The sequence below is a fragment of the Hemitrygon akajei genome, chromosome 15 (genome assembly GCF_048418815.1).
Source record: "Hemitrygon akajei chromosome 15, sHemAka1.3, whole genome shotgun sequence".
NCBI lineage: Eukaryota > Metazoa > Chordata > Chondrichthyes > Myliobatiformes > Dasyatidae > Hemitrygon > Hemitrygon akajei.
The window spans coordinates 15411024-15428381 of NC_133138.1; the positions used below are offsets into that span (position 1 = coordinate 15411024).

A 17358-nucleotide genomic window follows, 5' to 3' on the forward strand; every position below is an offset into this window, starting at 1 on the left:
CATTCAAATATAACACCTTCTGTCGTGTTCATCACCCTTTTCAATTTTGCCTCCATGTTACACTTTAACCCTCACACTGACTGCAATCTTCATCACAATCTCACTACACACTGCATCTACTTGTATACCAACTGCACCATCCTCAGCCCTGTTGCTCTGGTTTCTATCCCCCTGCCAAATTAGCTTAAACCCTACCCAACCCAACCTGCCCACAAGGATATTGGTCCCTCTCGAGTTCAAGTGTAACTGTCCTTTTTGTACAGGTCATACCTTCCCCAGAAGAGATCCCAATGATATAAAAATCTGAAACCCTGCCCACTGCACCAATTCCTCAGCCACACATTCATTTGCCACATCATTTTATTCTTACCCTCACTGGTGCACAACATAGGCAGCAATCCAGAGATTACTATGCTTGAGCTCTTGCTTTTCAGCTTTTGATGTGACTCCCTATGTTCTCTCCTCAGGACCTTATCCCTTTTCCTACCTATGGCGTTGGTACCAATATGTACAACTTCCAGCTGTTCACCCACCCCCTTTAGAATGCTGTAGACTCAACCCAAGACCCCTCCGACTTCTGATATGGGTGTCTCTTTCACGTCCACAGAATTTCCTGTCTGCTCCTCGAACAACGGAATCCCCTATCACCACTGCACTCCTCTTCTTCCCCTTCCTTTCCAAGCTACAGAACCAGACTTAGTGCCAGAGATCTGGTCGCTATGACTTCCCCCAGTAGGTCACCCCCCCCCCCACCAAAAGTATCCAAAGCAGTATACTTATTATTGAAGGGAATGGCCACAGGGTATTCTGCACTGGCTGCCTATTTCCTTTCCCTCTCCCTCTCCCAGGTACCTGCCTCCTTCTACATAGGAGTGACTATCTCCCTGTAGCTCCTATCTATCACCTCCTCATTTTTTTTTTGGAAGAGCTTAAGGACATCCAGTTGCAGCTCTAGATCCTTTACATGTGCAGATGTAGTTAATAGGGAGAATGGCGGTCTCCCAAAATTCCTTCATCTCATCTGGTGAACATACCATTAATCCTGGATCAATTTACAGTGCACTAATAGATAAAGAAAGAGAAAAAAAAACTTCCTAGAAACTTACTTAGAGCCTCCGGCTGTTCAGCCAAAGCCTGACCACTCCATCCCTGCCCCACAACATTGGCCGCTCTGCTTACACCTTAATTCTTTTTACTGGTTGGTTCAAATAAAACTCAATCCCAACAAGACTTGTTTTAAATGGTTCCAGCTGCTCAGATCACACTCCCTCATTCGTTGCTTCGAAAATCTTCTGAACAACTACTGTAGATTACAAACTCCCCCAAATCATAATCATTGGATTAAGATCCACAAGACTCTCAACTTGTTTGCTGAAAAAGGCAAAATGAAATGAAAACGTTTCCTAAGAAATGGAAATTGAACTCTTCTCCCAGGATAAAGGAAGCTTTAATGTGATCTGATTAAACTGTCAATCCCAAAAGTTTTTGACAACAGCACTGCAGATACTGTTGTTTTATTCTGGCATTCATTTCTAGACAACTGGGGACTTTGTGTAGACAGAAGAGATTAGTTTAGTTGGCTACTTGATTACTACTTTAATTGACTTGGCAGAACGTTGTGGGCCGAAGGGCCGTTGCCTTGCTGTACTATGTTCTATGTTCACTCCTTTGATTTGGGAATGAGACTGAGATTCCTGGGATTTAAGTTTATCCCAGATGGATTTGGCCTTGGTTTGTGATGATGTTGTTTTATTATCAGACACTCTAATCAGACTGTGCCCAATACAGCACAGAATGTTTATAATATGCTGTCAACAACATGGGAAATGCTTCATAAGGTTTCCATTTCCCCAGTCTTCAAGATTTTGAACCTTTGCGTATTTCAAGCCTTTGGTCGGTGCTGTGAACACGCTTGTGAACTTGCTAAATATGCAACATCATCAGACTCAATATAAATAGCTAAGAAAGAGAATGTAATTTTTTATTACTACAGTGGACTGTTTGGCAAAGTGCTATCCACTAGTTAAAATGCACTGTGGATTGTTGGCATGAAACTTGAGTATATCTGGGTGTAAAGGGATTTTAGCTTACCCACCCTCAAACATATCAATTTCATTGTAACAGCTTTAATGTTTAAAGCTGACAAGGCAGGTCTCTTAAGATTACAGTGGGATTGTAAGATTAAAAATTCTATTTGCCTGCCCTCTCAGTGGAAATCTTCCCGAATTTAATTTTGGACAAAAAAAAAAAGAAAATGAAGCATTTAAATTGAAATGACAACACTAAATACATCTGAGAAAGAGACAAGTTGGCAAAGCACTCGCCAATCCAGATGTTCCCTTGACAGGAATGCCATATTGGAATAATAAGCAAATCATAACAGCAAGGCCAAAATAATTGCACTCATGAAATATTGCAGAAGCCTTTTTCTTCACACCAAGCTCAAGCTACCTTGAGAACTCTGGAATCTTATGAGAAACTCTTTCTCCAATAGAAGCAATTCCAAAATAAAGAATACACTTGCACGTACATTTTCAGATTAGAGAGATTGGCAGTTAAATGTAATGTATCTTTCATCTAATATACAGTTTAATTTACATCATAACAAGTTCACTAATTGGAGCAGGTGTATGGCTGGGAGCAATCATCTGAGGTCAACCAACTTAAATAAAAACTAATTTACTTGTGTCCTTACTATCTAGAAAGAGTTGCATAAAATCACCATAGCCAAATGATACTTTTAAATTGGGGTTTACAGCCAATAAATTGTGCAATGAGATTGTGGGGTGTCGTTCTATATGTGTGGATCTACGACGGGCTTTAACAACAAAATATCTACACTGCACGTTTTTCGTTGGCCACATTCCATTATAAGGTCTCAAAAAGCAATTGCATCAGATTTTACTCTATTAATATTCTAATCAAAAATCCATTTAATTATTGATAAAACTGCACTGTTTTAAATTGAAAACTCTACAGTCTATGCTTTGGAATATGAATTTTTTAGCCTTTTGAATCTGCTCTGCCACTGAAAGACATAGTGGCTGATCTTTTCCACCATTACAAGTAATTACTTTCCTTATCAAATTCTATTAATTTAAAATCTGAGCTTGGCAAAGTGACCGGGCATCAATTGCCATTCACGGCATGAGGGTGCATGAAAGGAGAACAAGATACAAAAGTGCTTTGAAAAAAAGTCAAGTTTAGAGGCAACACATAAAATGCACCAGGCAGATGAAGTTTGGACTCTCCTCTCCCATCAAATTCCTCCTCCTTTCGTTCTTTACATTTTCCACGTATCGCCTCCCAGCTTCTCACTCCTTACCTTGTCCTCCACCCACGCACCATCCCCCTCACCTAGCTTCCTCTATCATCACCTGCCAAATCGTACCCCTTCCCCTCCGCCTCCCACTTCTTGTTCTTGCTTCTTCCTTTTCAATTCCCAATCCTGATGAAGGGTCTCGACCCAAAACATCGAATGCATATTCCCCTCCGTAGATACACCCTTAGCTGCTGAGCTCCTCCAGCATTTTGTGAGCCGCTCTGGATCTTCAGAATCTCTTGTGTTTAAGATTAAGAAATTTGGTTTTACCAGGGCAAGACTGTACAGTATCAAGGAGGTTGAAATACATATATGACAGTGGATGTGATGTGAAATTCATTTTGGGTTTGAATAGAATGCTGAGGTGGTGGACAATCTGGTTTAGAATCAGATTGTTGCTAGGACAGGCATGGAGATGGTAACTAAGATGAAGTGCTTGTTGTATGGACTGAGGACGCTGAACACAAAAATAAATCCTTCCTCCTTTAGGTTCTCCAATATCATTGGTAAATTGAGCCTCTACTATCTCCTTACCCAGTTTCCCAAGTTTTAAAGCAGAACCAGAGATGAAGATCTTAACCTACAGGCAAAACACACAAGAAAAATCAGAGGCACGTGGACCCATTTCCAAGCAGCATGCAGCATAGTGAAAGGCCATTCACAGACCCACTTCAATGAAATGTCAGCAACAGCAGAAAATGGATGACAGCATAATCTGAAAAAGATAGAGCCAGGCCATTTAGGAATAAAATCAAGACACACATTTTCCTGTAGAGGACAGGGAAAACCTGGTAATTTGTTTCTAGAAAAGGGTGTGAATTCAATGTCAAGTGCAATTTTGAAGCAAGAAAAATATGGTCAAGAATATGAAGGACTCTAGGGACAAAGTGAAAAGGAAATGAGCTTGTGGGAGAGATCAGCGAACTGAATAGCAGAGCAGCCCTGATGGGCCAAATGGTCAATTGAACATCATGTTTCCCCACACTAGATTTGTGTGTTACAGAGGCCTCACAAGGGATACAAGGTTACATAAAATATAACTTAAGGAAATAGACGTATTGTGTGGATAGTCAGAGGCTTTTCCCCAGGGCTGAAATGACCAGCACGAGAGGGCACAGGTTTAAGGTGCTTGGAAGTAGGTACAGAGGAGATGTCAGGGTTAAGTGGTGTTTTTTTAAAAAAAGTAGAGAGTGGTGAGTGCGTGGAATGGGCTGCCGGTGGCAGTGGTGGAGGCTGAAATGATAAGGTCTTTTAAGAGACTCCTCGATGGATACACGGTGCTTAGAAAAATAGAGGGCTATGGGTAAAGTCTAGGTAGTTCTAAGGTAGAGACATGTTCAGCACAGCTTTGTGGGCCGAAGGGCCTGTATTGTGCTGTATGTTTTCTATGTTTCTAGGTAACCAACATTGGTTCAACAAGATATGCAGAAGGGAATGCTGGACGCAGTAACAGATCTGTCTAAAAGTGAGGTACCTCCCTCGTGAATCTAATAAGCAGAATCAAGTACAATGAAGAGCAAAAACAACATGGCATAGCAAGAGTTCATGAAATATTGGGCGACACGGTAGCATAGCTAGTATTTCAGCAACAGAAACCCGTATTCAGGAACAGCTTCTTGCCTTCTGCCATCTGATTCCTAAATGGATATTGAGGCTTTGGGCAATACCTCAGTTTTTAAAAAAATATACAGTATTTCTGTTTTTTTGCACATTTTTAAAAATCTATTCAATACATGTAATTGATTTATTTATTATGTTTTATTTTATTTATTATTTTTTCTCTGCTAGATTATGTATTGCATTGAACTGCTGCTGCTAAGTTAACAAAATTTCACGTCACATGCCAATGATAACAAACCCGACTCTGATTCAATTCCGCTACTATCTGTAAGGAGTTTGTATGCTCTCCCTGTGACTATGTGGGTCTCCTTCAGGTGCTACAGTTTTCCCTCCCATCCCAAGGACATACGGGTAAGTACTGTAGATTCCAGACTACAGAGCGCACCTGATTAAAAGCTGCTGGCTCTAATTTTAGAAAGAAAATCAATTTTTTACTTGTACAGGCCGCACCGGATTTTAGGCCGCACCGGATTTTCGGCCGCAGGTGTCCCACGTTGTAATATGAGATATTTACACAGAAAGATATTACACGTGAGGATTTTTTAACTTTTAATTAAATCCATATGGTAACATAAACAAATACATATTGCAAATGCTTTTTTTCGAACCATGCCTGTAACGCGGCTACTTTTAAATATACGTTGTGTATACTTTTTTACTGAACAACATTCCAATATCTCCTAACGACTGGTAAAAAAATATATATACTGCAGCCTACCAGGAAAAGTTATTGATCGCCTTTAACTTAAAAGCAGCGTTCGCTCAGATCCAATGCCGCTCGCGTAATGCCGCTCGCCCCCCTCCTTCCCGTTTATCGCAAACCGGTATCCCACAAGACGCGGCGAAACCGGGTGTGACGTCATAGCATCCCGCGATGTAGTACAGAAAACAAATATAGTTAAAACTCTTCTAACTTTAACTAGAAAATGAATTACTAAGCGAAAATATTATAAACTAAATAACTGCCATAAAGGCAGCACAATGCTTTTCTTCGAGTGTTTTCCATGTTGATGAGGGTGAGTACAAATGACTGATTTACAATAATTTAATTGTGAAAGATTTATCGTACAATTTCATTGGACCTCTGTGAACTACTCATCAATTTTATTGGTCTACTGTTACGAGGCAAAATGTTTTTGGCGGCATGAAAAAAAATCATGTATTAGCCGCTCCGTATTAAAGGCCGCAGAGTTCAAAGCTGTTCAAAATGTGGGAAAAAAGTAGTGGCTTAAAATCCGGAATCTACGGTAGGTTAGTTGGTTATATGGGTGTAATTAAATGACATGGGCTCTTTGGGGTTGGAAGGGCCTGTTACTGTGCTGTTTCTCTAAATAAGTAAATAAATAAAGTATGCAGATGATGCAACTGTGAGACAAAGAACTATGCTGGAAACATTCATTAAGTCTGGCAATACCTGCAGAAAGAGAAACAGTTAACAATCAACCTGAAGATCCTTCTTCAGAGTTCGGATTATCCCGTCTCTCTCCGCATTGTGCCACATGCACGCCCACATTTAGAAAATCCAGAAAGATTCACTATCCTCTGGATAAATAAAATGCTTCCTCATCTCAGTCCTCCACGATTAACCCATTGTCTTATGACTGTGATGCCTGGTCCTAGACAGAGCGGGGAAACCACTACCATTGAATCCAAGAGAAAATCTGCAGATACTGGAAATCCAGGCAACACAGCGGGAAGGGTCTCGTCCCGAACCGCCGACTGCACTCTTCTCCATAGATGCTGCCTGGCCCGCTGAGTTCCTCCAGCAGTTTGTGTGTGTTACCACTGTACCTAGCCTTTCGATCCTTGTTCAAACATTGCATGTCTCAACAACATCACTCCAGAGAGCACAAGCCTAACCACTCTACCATTTCCCATTAGACCAGCATCAATCTCATCGCAGAAATCAATCTGGTGAACCCTTCTTGCATTCCCTCTTTTAGAACTGTAGTCTCTCTGAGGTAGGGGAGCAAAAGTACACCCAGTTCCCAGGGCCCTGTGCAATAGAGAGACATATAGTATTCAAATCCTTTTGCAAAATACTGGAAGTCGTTCACAAAAGTATGAGGAAATGTAATCATGACCCAGGAACAGGTTTCAGCTTACAACACTGATTGTATTTCAAAGCTATGTTATTGCCTCAAAAACACCTTTTGACACAAGGCCATACAGGACAATTCATAAAGTCAAATCGTTTTCCTCCCACCTGCCCTAGTATCCTATTAAATTTGATTTGGAGTAACTAACAAGGCCAGTGAATTTTCCAACCAAGTTTCTTCCCAAGGTGATTTGCATTTCATAGTTCAACAGCAGAGAGACAGAATTGGTTAATTATCAACAAAAGAGCGTTAATATTTCAAAAACAGAAGAGATTCTGCCGATGCTGGAAATCTTGAGCAATGCATACAAAATACTGGAGGAACACAGCACAGCAGGCAGCATCTGTGGAGGGAAATAAACAGTCATTTCACGCCAAGAACCTTCAATTTGGGCTGATAAACACCCCGATGAAGTTTCTAAGCCTGAAATGTTAACTGTTTATTTCCCTCCACAGATGCAGCCTGACTTATTGAGTTCCTCCAGCACTGTCTGTGGCTGCTCACAGCACTATTTCGTTGCAATTCAGAACTGCATCTTCAGATTTAATCTTGATATGTAAGTTATGCACTACTTTAATTTGGAAAATATATCAACTGAATTGATATGTGGCGAATAATAAATTCGCTGGCCAGCGGTGTAGCGGCATTCACACCAGACTTCGAGGCGAGTGGCCCGGGTTCAAATCCAGCCGGGTCCTTGCGCACTTTCCGTCTGTGCTGTGTTGAATGTCGAGCTAGCAACAATAGATAATTGCTAAGGAAACGGCAAAGGTTGCTGCCCGATGCACCACGAGGCGCAGAGAAGAGCAACAAATTATAAATTCAATTGGGTGAAATTAATATGCAACATCAATGTTTAACAGTGTAATACAGAGAATACAGAGATAGATAGGGTAGTTCAGAAAGCGTGGGATGTCAGCTTTCATAAGTCGAGGGATAGAGTTTAAGAGACGCGATGTAATGATGCAGCTCTATAAAACTCTAGTTAGGCCACATTTGGAGTACTGTGTCCAGTTCTGGTCGCCTCAATACAGGAAGGATGTGGAAGCATTGGAAAGGGTACAGAGGAGATTTACCAGGATGCTGCCTGGTTTAGAGAGTATGGATTATGATCAGAGATTAAGGGAGCTAGGGCTTTACTCTTTGGAGAGAAGGAGGATGAGAGGAGACATGATAGAGGTGTACAAAATATTAAGAGGAATAGACAGAGTGGACAGCCACTGCCTCTTCCCCAGGGCACCACTGCTCAGTACAAGAGGACATGGCTTTAAGGTAAGGGGAGGGAAGTTCAAGGGGGATATTAGAGGAAGGTTTTTCACTCAGAGAGTGGTTGGTGCGTGGAATGCACTGCCTGAGTCAGTGGTGGAGACAGATACACTAATGAAATTTAAGAGACTACTAGACAAGTATATGGAGGAATTTAAAATGGGGGGCTATATGGGAGGAAGGGTTTAAGGGTCAGCACAACACTGTGGGCCGAAGGGCCTGTACTGTGCTGTATTGTTCTATGTTCTATAACCTGTAGATAAAGTCACATTTATTGTCCTTAAAGCCCAAGTTATATGGTATATTAGAACAATGAACAGTCAACATGTACCGTAGATTTCGCACTACAGAGCGCACCTGATTAAAAGCCACTGGCTCTAATTTTAGAAAGAAAATCAATTTTGTACTTGTACAAGCCGCACCGGATTTTCGGCCGCAGGTGTCCCACGTTGTAATATGAGATATTTACACAGAAAGATATTACACGTGAGGATTTTTTAACTTTTAATTAAATCCATATGGTAACATAAACAAATACATATTGCAAATGCTTTTTTTCGAACCGTGCCTGTAACGCGGCTACTTTTAAATATACATACGTATCGGTAACACACAAATTACGTTGCGTATACTTTTTTACTGAACAACATTCCAATATCTCCTAACGACTGGTAAAAAATATATATACTGCAGCCTACCAGGAAAAGTTATTGATCGCCTTTAACTTAAAACCAGCGTTTTCGCTCGGGTAATGTGCTCGGCTAATGTGCTCCCCCCCACCTTCCCGTTTATCGCAAACCGGTATTTCCCACAAGACGCGGCGAAACCGGATGTGATGTCATAGTATCCCGGGATGTACAGAAAACAAATAGATAGATAGATACTTTATTCAACTAGAAAATACTAACAAATGAATTACTAAGCGAAAATATTATAAACTAACTAACTGCCATAAAGGCAGCACAATGCTTTTCTTCGAGTGTTTTCCATGTTGATGAGGGTGAGTACAAATGACTGATTTACAATAATTTAATTGCGAAAGTGCGCTTGATTTATCGTACAATTTCATTGGACCTCTGTGAACTACTCATCAATTTTATTGGTCTACTGTTACGAGGCAAAATGTTTTTGGCGGCATGAAAAAAAATCATGCATTAGCTGCACCGTAGTAAAGGCTGCAGTGTTCAAAGCTGTTCAAAATGTGGGAAAAAAGTAGCGGCTTATAATCCGACATCTACGGTAATCTGAGCTAAATAGCTTAAGATCATTGACGAATTCCTACACGGTGCACATCTACATATTTTGCATTTGTGATCATGTTACAAAGGACTACATATGCAAAAAAGAATTTTCACGGCCAATGGAATTTTGCTGAAATACAGTGAAGTTGCAGTGGGATGTAGAAACAGGCGGCTATCTTCCACACAGGTGTGATGCTAGTTGAGGAATGAACACTGTTTTCCAAGCAAGGGAAGTAGGCAGGAAACAGTCAAATCTCATCCGAAAGTTGGTCTCTGTAACTGTTTACCACTCCCTCGGTTCTATACTGAGGTGCTAGCCTAGACTTGCGTGCTGAATTCCTTGGAGTGAGACAAACTCGCAACCTTTGGCTCAGAAGTGCGAGTGCAGTTACTACTGAGCAAAGGCAGACATCTGCTAGCAAGATCCCTTAAAGAGCAAACAAGAGAAAATCTGCAGATGCTGGAAATCCGAGCCCCACACACACACGCACACGCACACAAAAATGCTGGAGGAACTCAGTGGGCCAGGCAGCATCTACAGAAAAGAGTACAGTCGACGTTTTGGGCCGAGACCCTTCAGCAGGTCTGGATCTGTGGCTGGTGACCCAGTTGCTGTTGCCACACCCATCCTCCTTTATAGATGTTGAGGAATAATCTTACACTTCATCTTCCTACTCTGGAGAAGGGTCCTGCTGAAAGGTCTCGGACTGAAACATCGACTGTTTACTCTTTTCCATAGATGCTGCCTGGCACACTGAGTTCCTGTAGCATTTTGCGTGTGTTGCCTTAAAGAGCAAAATAACTTAATTCAAATATTATGGGAAAATAAGTTCACATTACAAAATTCAATTGGTAGAAACTAGAGAGGCCAGATAAAAGGGCATTTGGTTTTAAAATAAATAAGTAGTTTATGCAGGTAAATCATGATTTTTTTTGAAACAAGTGTCTACAAAGATCACAGAGCTTATGTACAGTCACTACACATGGATAAGTGTTTGGAAGACCAGCAGGACGGATTTACCAGCTGCTGTGGGGCTGCAGACATCTTTCGCCATGTGGGAACTTGGATCCCGTCTACATTTCTGATGTGAGAAAATGTTGGGTTTACGGACAATTCTCAATCACCTGAGGAGAACCTGTAGCTATAAACTCGTGAAATGACGTCACTGTCAGAAAGCAACATGATAATTCATACACAAATACATCTTTCCTTCCACTCCTTCCTAAGTTGCCATTTGTCACGGTGGAACAACCTGTACATCCTGAGGACCGCAAGCAAGTGTAACACCATCTGGAGCCTATTATTTCTGGTTGGGTCACTCCTGACTCTGAGACTGCAGGTAAGGTGCCAAACCAGAGTAGGTGGATGAAATTAGGTTGTTCCTCAACATCTAAAACGGAGAATGCATGTGACGACAGCAACAGGGACCCTGGCCATAGATCCAGACCTGGGCAGTGAAAACAAGGCAGGGACATTATGTAGAAACAAGAGAAAATCTGCAGATGCTGGAAATCTGAGCAACATACACACAAAATGCTGGAGGAACTCAGCAGGCCAGGCAGCATCTATGGAAAAAAGTGCAGTCGACATTTCGGGTCCTGCCAAAGGCTTTCAGACCGAAACGTTGCCTGTGCTTTTTCGCCATAGATGCTGCCTGGCCTGCTGAGTTCCTCCAGCAATATGTGCCCAGGACTGGATTTGGAGACCTTTTTTTTGGCAGCTGTGGCCATCATTAAGCAGGCGATTTTCAGAACTGCTCAGCTCAATCACTTAAAGAATAATCTAGAAAAGGTGCCCCAAACATAAAGTTAAAAATACCACACCTTTAAGGATAATCACATCCAGAAAGACCTCTTACAAAATGACTGTTGCAACCTGGAATGTCAAGTCTCGACTAGACCCAAAACCAAAAGTTTCAAAGATTCAAAGTACATTTATTATCAAAATATGTATACAGCATATACAACCCTGATATTGATCCTCCCGCAAGCAGCCACAGAACAAAGTGCCAGCATGGAGCCCATTTAAAGACAAACATCAAACACCCAAGGCACGAAAATAAAAGAACAAATTGCGCAAACAACAAAAGCAAACAAGTAACACACAGAATATTAAACATCAAACTGCACAGTGCCCAAAATGGCCCAGGAGGGACAGCCATCGAACCAGTTCAGTTCTTGCAGGCCTCAGCTGCAGCTAACTCCACTCAGAAGCACCTCGAGCAAATTGCGCATATGGCAAAAAGAGAACAGAAACACATGGAACGTGGACTGCAGAATCCTTCAAAAGCGAATCCACAAATGCAGAGTGTGTCCAGTGCTGAGAGCATTAAAAACAAACCCGCAAAGTCCCCTGAGAAAGAGGCTCACAGCCACGTGCCAACCTGCTGAGGTGATCAAACCTGCGCCCTCCTCGGGCAGCAGCAAGAGGAAGGCCAGTCAAACACAAACTCCAGGCACCCGCTCGTCTTAAGCTCTCATCAGTGACTTCAATCTTGCTTGACACTTAATCAGTGAGGAGTTGAGGAGCTAACCATGGGTTCACATTCCCCCATTAAGAGGCGTTGGCTGCACACTCCACTCCCAACCTCACCGAGTTCCCCAGGAGTTAGAAAAGTGCCACGTTGCTCAGACGGCCCAAACACATATCAACAAAATGGAAATTACAGGCTGCAACTGGTTGCAATTCTGGAGAACGAGTTTATTTAAAAGAAGTAGAAGTAGTTTTGTTATGCCGCCACAGGTCACATTGATTGCTCGTGCCAAAAGATGCAAAATGTTTCCATGCTTCTCCAGAAATGGAGGTTCAATATCACTATCGCCATTCTCAACTTGGCAAGACGTGGAAATGAAGGCAATTAACCGAGAAGACTACCCACGTGGAAGGTTGTGGCTTTAACCTCAGAACAGGCTTATTGTCACTGACTTTGTTGATGCAAAATTTGTTTTGCGACACTAATTCCGTGTAGTTTACTATAAATTACAAAATTAATAGTGCACAGAAAGGAACAAGGAGGTTGGGTTCATGGCTCTTCCACAAAGGAAATCTAACATGCGATCTGTGTTGGCATTGCAGTCGGGAATGTTAAAGTCAATCAACTGACTGAGCACTGCTTGATCCTCTGCAACCATCTGGTAAGGAGCCATCTGCTGCCATCGCTTGTGCCCATGCAGCAAAACTCAAAGAAGAATGGACAGAATCTTCTTGCTCTGACAACACTTTGACATCCATCCATCCCCCTTCAGGGAGTCGGACTGCGAGAGTTGGTCAGGATGCTAACGCGCAGAATGAGACAACTGGGAAGGAAAATGAAGGCAAGACCAATTCCTATCACATTCTCCTACTCTGCACGTGCGTACAGCATGGTCTTTTAAACACAATCTACAGACAAAAGAACCAACATCAAACAACCACACAGAAAACAATGGCAGCAGTGCAAAGTATAAGCGATGTTGAACTATCCCCATCTTTGACGGAATCCGTCACGTCCATCCTAGTTGCTCAAAAAAAAAGCAAACAAACCCAGGTAACACAGAGAGGAATGCAACATCCACAGATTTCAATCTTCAACTTAACAAGATGTCTTCCAAGCATTACTCAGTGAGAAGCTGCCAGCACATGCAATTGAAAATAATACAAGTGCAAAAGCCAAACTTCAAACATTAAATCATTAAACATTAAACCTTGCCTTGTCTATCTATAAGACAGGCAAGGAATAAGAGAAGGCCTCATTGAAGCTTACAAAATTGTTTCTGAGTTTGACAGGCTGACTATAGGCAGTTTGTTTCCTCTCCTTAAGAGTCTTAATCCGGACATCACCGTCTCAAAATAAAATGCAACAGAGATGTAACATCTATACATATTTGCAATTGTCTACTGTAGATGCTCAATTAATTTAACACAGACAATGATAGATTTCTGGATTCTGAGGAGATCAAGGGGCAGCGAGGGAGCATGAACTATGTTGCGGGAAAGCAGGATCCATCATTAGGGACCCCCAGCACCCAGGTCATGCTCTCTTCTTGCAGCTGCCTTCAGGAAGGTACAAGAGGTTCAGGACTCCCATCACTAGATTCAGGAATAGTTATTACCCCTCAACCACCAGGATCTTGAACCAAAGAGGATAACTTTACTCAATTTCACTTGCCCCATCACTGAAAGGTTCCCACAACCTACAGACTCACTTTCAGGGCCTCTCGATGTTTATTGTTTATTTATTTGTTTTTATTTCTTCTTTTTGTATTTGCAGTTTGTTGCCACTCGTAGACTGGTTGTACTGATACGGTCTTTCGTTGACTCAATTGTGGTTATTGGACTTATTGAGTATGTCCGCAAGAAAATGAATCTCAGGGTTGTTTATGTACTTTGTTCATTAATTTTCTTTGAAAATTTAATTGATCAGTAAGGACCTTGATGAATGGCAGATCGGGTCTCAAAAGGTGGAATATCTACCCACTTTCCATTTATGTCTTTAAACTTTCTGCCGTTGAGACCCACAAACTACTCTGAGAACAATGACAGAGAACTGTGAACTCCTACACCAGAACAGTCTTTAACAAAGGCCGAGTCATTCAGTCACGAGCAGAGCTTCTTTCATCAGCTGCAAACTGAGATTTGGAAGATTCTAGAAATAAAGTACCGGTAGTCATTCCCCAAATAAACAAAAGAAATCCTAACATCAATGATGGAAATAAGTTGCTATATGAGGCAAAACCTGTACGTTAATCTACGTGCAATCCTTCTTAATGGTACCAAATTCTTCAAAGTACATTGGAAAGATTTCAGAATCAATAACATATTATAACTAAAGAGGCTATCAGCTCAACTACAGATAGGAAAACTCTCACCAAGCCATCAGCATCTAAGGAAGTCCAAATAACGATTAAGCAAATACACTAAAATCTTCAGGTCCAACGCACAAAATACAAAAAGTAAGAGGCCATGTGGCCTTTCACACATGTTCTGTCATTCAAGATGGCTGACCTTCTGCCTCAACACCTCTGTGTGCTAACCCCATGTTGTTCAATTCGCTTAACATCCAAAAACCAATTGATTTCTGTCTCAAAAGTACTGAGCTCCACAGCCCAGGGGTAGAGAGTTCCTAAGATTCTAGTCATCCATCCTGAATTTCTGACCACTTATAATTGAGGCTGTGGCTGCCATCAAATCCCAATGTCTTTCCTGCAGCCACCCAGTACAATCCAGTGAGAATTTGCTCGGTCCTGACGGCAATCTAACCAAAAAACTGTAAATGAAGGGAAAAACATTTCTTTAAATCTGGTATATCACACAGAAGAAATCCCTACTGACATACATAGTGCTGAGATTCTTCCAATTAAAAAATTTACTTACTGTGGCCAATGATAGCTTTGTCTCCTCTCCATCTCTTGGAAGATTGTTGCCAGACTTTTACTAAATTCCCTGCTTCTCCTTGCAGAGGAAATATTCCTCATGTCCAGTACAGCTTCAGACCATATGGAATGATTGGTATTAGTGAAGCAGCCAGACACATCCAGGAAATGTGTCAAACGTAATCCCTGGAGTTATATCTGGCATTCATTGATTGGACTTTTATTGATTGAGCTTTTAATTTTGAAACTCTGTGGAAAATCATGTCAAAATTTGTCTGCCCCATTAAATGACTGCCTCTGTCAAGTCGATCATTTAATGAGATTTTTGCTATCTAAATTGATATGACACAGCTGGGTACTAGCAACCACCTTCTCCTCCACTTTTCTGGTAACTGTGTATACATTCATCCAAACAGTCAGCAACAGGCTCTTTCAGAGGACGAGAATATAAAAGCAAGCATGTAATGCTGAGGCTTTATAAGGCAATATTCTGACTCTATTTGGAACATTGTGCGCTGGTTTAGAACATAGAACAGTACAGCTCAGGAAGAGACCCTTCGGCCCACAATGTTGTGCTGAACCAAAGAAATCTGTAATCAAATAGCCAACTAAACTAGTTCCTTATGCCAATACAATGCCTATATCCCTCCATTTTCCTCACATACGTGTGCCTATCTAAACATCTTCAAGTCCCGGATACATCTGCATTTACCACCACCCCAGGCAGCACACGCCAGGTACCACCATTCTGTGCAAAACATTGCATTTCACATCTCCTTTAAAATTACCCCCTCTCACCTTAAACGCATGCCCTCTCATAGTAGATATTTCAATCCTGGGAAAATGATACTGTCAGCCTACTTTGTCAATGCTTCTCATCTTATAAACCTCTATCAATCTTCAGCCTCTGCCACTTCCGAAAATAAAACAAGTTTGACCTCTAATCCAGTCAACATGCTGGAAAACTTCTGTACCCTCTCCACAGCCTCGACATCTTCCTACAGTGGGGTGACCAGAACTGTATACAATACTCCAAATGCAGCCTAACTAGAGTTTTATAAAGCCTTTAAACTCAGAATCTCAACTAATAAAGACACATATGCTATATGCCTTCTTTACCACCCTATCAACCCTATCAGGATGCTAGGTGCTTGAACCCCAAGATCCTTCTGCTCATCAAGAATATTAAGGGTCTTGCCCCCAAACACGGTATTGTTTTTTTTACATTTGATCTACCAAGGTGCAACACTTCACATTTGGTTGGGCTAAACTCCATCTGCCATTTCTTCACCCATATTTGCAAATGATCTACATCTCTCTATTCTTTGCCAAACATCTATTCTATCTACACCACCACCAATTGTTGTATCATCTGCAAATTAGTAGACACAACTTGCCCCACACAAGGCCATACCAGCTCTCGCTAATTAGGCCGTGATTTTCCAAATGCTCAAATCTTGCCAGTAACTTCCCTACCACTGACTTGAGACTCAACCTCCTATAGTTTCCAGGATTATCCCCGAGACCCTTCTTGAACAATGGAACAACATAAGGCACTCACCACTACTCCGGCACCTTGCCTAAGGCTAGAGAGGACATTAAAAATATTGGACAAAGCTCCAGCAATCTCTTCACTTAATTCTCTCAATAACCTGAGGTGTATCCCATCAGACCCTTGGGGACATCCACCTTAATGCTCTTTAGGAGACTTCCTCCTTCACCTCAAAATGCCCTAGCGTATCACTACACTCAGCATTGATCTCCTTGACCTTACATTATACTAATGTAATGTACTCATTAGGGACCTCACCCAATTCCTCCACACACAAGCAAATGTTCTCCCCTTTACCCTTGAATAGTCCCACCCTCTGTTATCCTCCTGCTATTGATACATGTACAGAATGGCTTGGGATTCTTTTTATTCCTAATTTTCTTGGCCCCTCCTCGCTTTTCTATTTCCCTTCTTGAGTTCTTTTCTGCTTGCTTTATAATCCTCCAGGGTTCTGTTTGATGTGACTTCCTATGCTTTACAAACTTTTCCTTTCCTTTTTTGATTAAATTCATCAGCTCCCTTGCCATTCTTGTCCTTCCTTCTGACTGGAACATGCCTATCCTGCACTTTGTGCAGTTGGTCTTTAAGCCCTCTCCACATGTCAGATGTGTATTTGCCCAAACATAGTTCTTCCCAATTAACTCTCCCTAGTCTCTTTCTAATGCTCTCAGAATTTGCCCTGCTCCAGTTTAATACTCTCTTGCAAGGCCCACGCTTACCCTTATCTATAGCCATCTTAAAACTTAAGGACTTGCGGTCTCCATTCCCTAACTGTTCACCCAGTGAAAGATCAATCACCTGGCCAAGCTGATTACCCATTGCCAGATCCAGTACAGCCCCTCTTGTTGGACTATCAACATATTGATTTAAGAAGCCCTCCTGGATGTATCTAACAAATTGTTCCCC

The 17358-nt window shown here is 41.6% G+C and overlaps 1 protein-coding gene across 1 annotated transcript in view; it reads right to left on the reverse strand.

The window, feature by feature from the left end:
- LOC140739178 (septin-8-B-like) overlaps positions 1–17358 on the reverse strand; it is an 84565-nt gene that overhangs the window by 44110 nt on the left and 23097 nt on the right. The window lies entirely within an intron of this gene.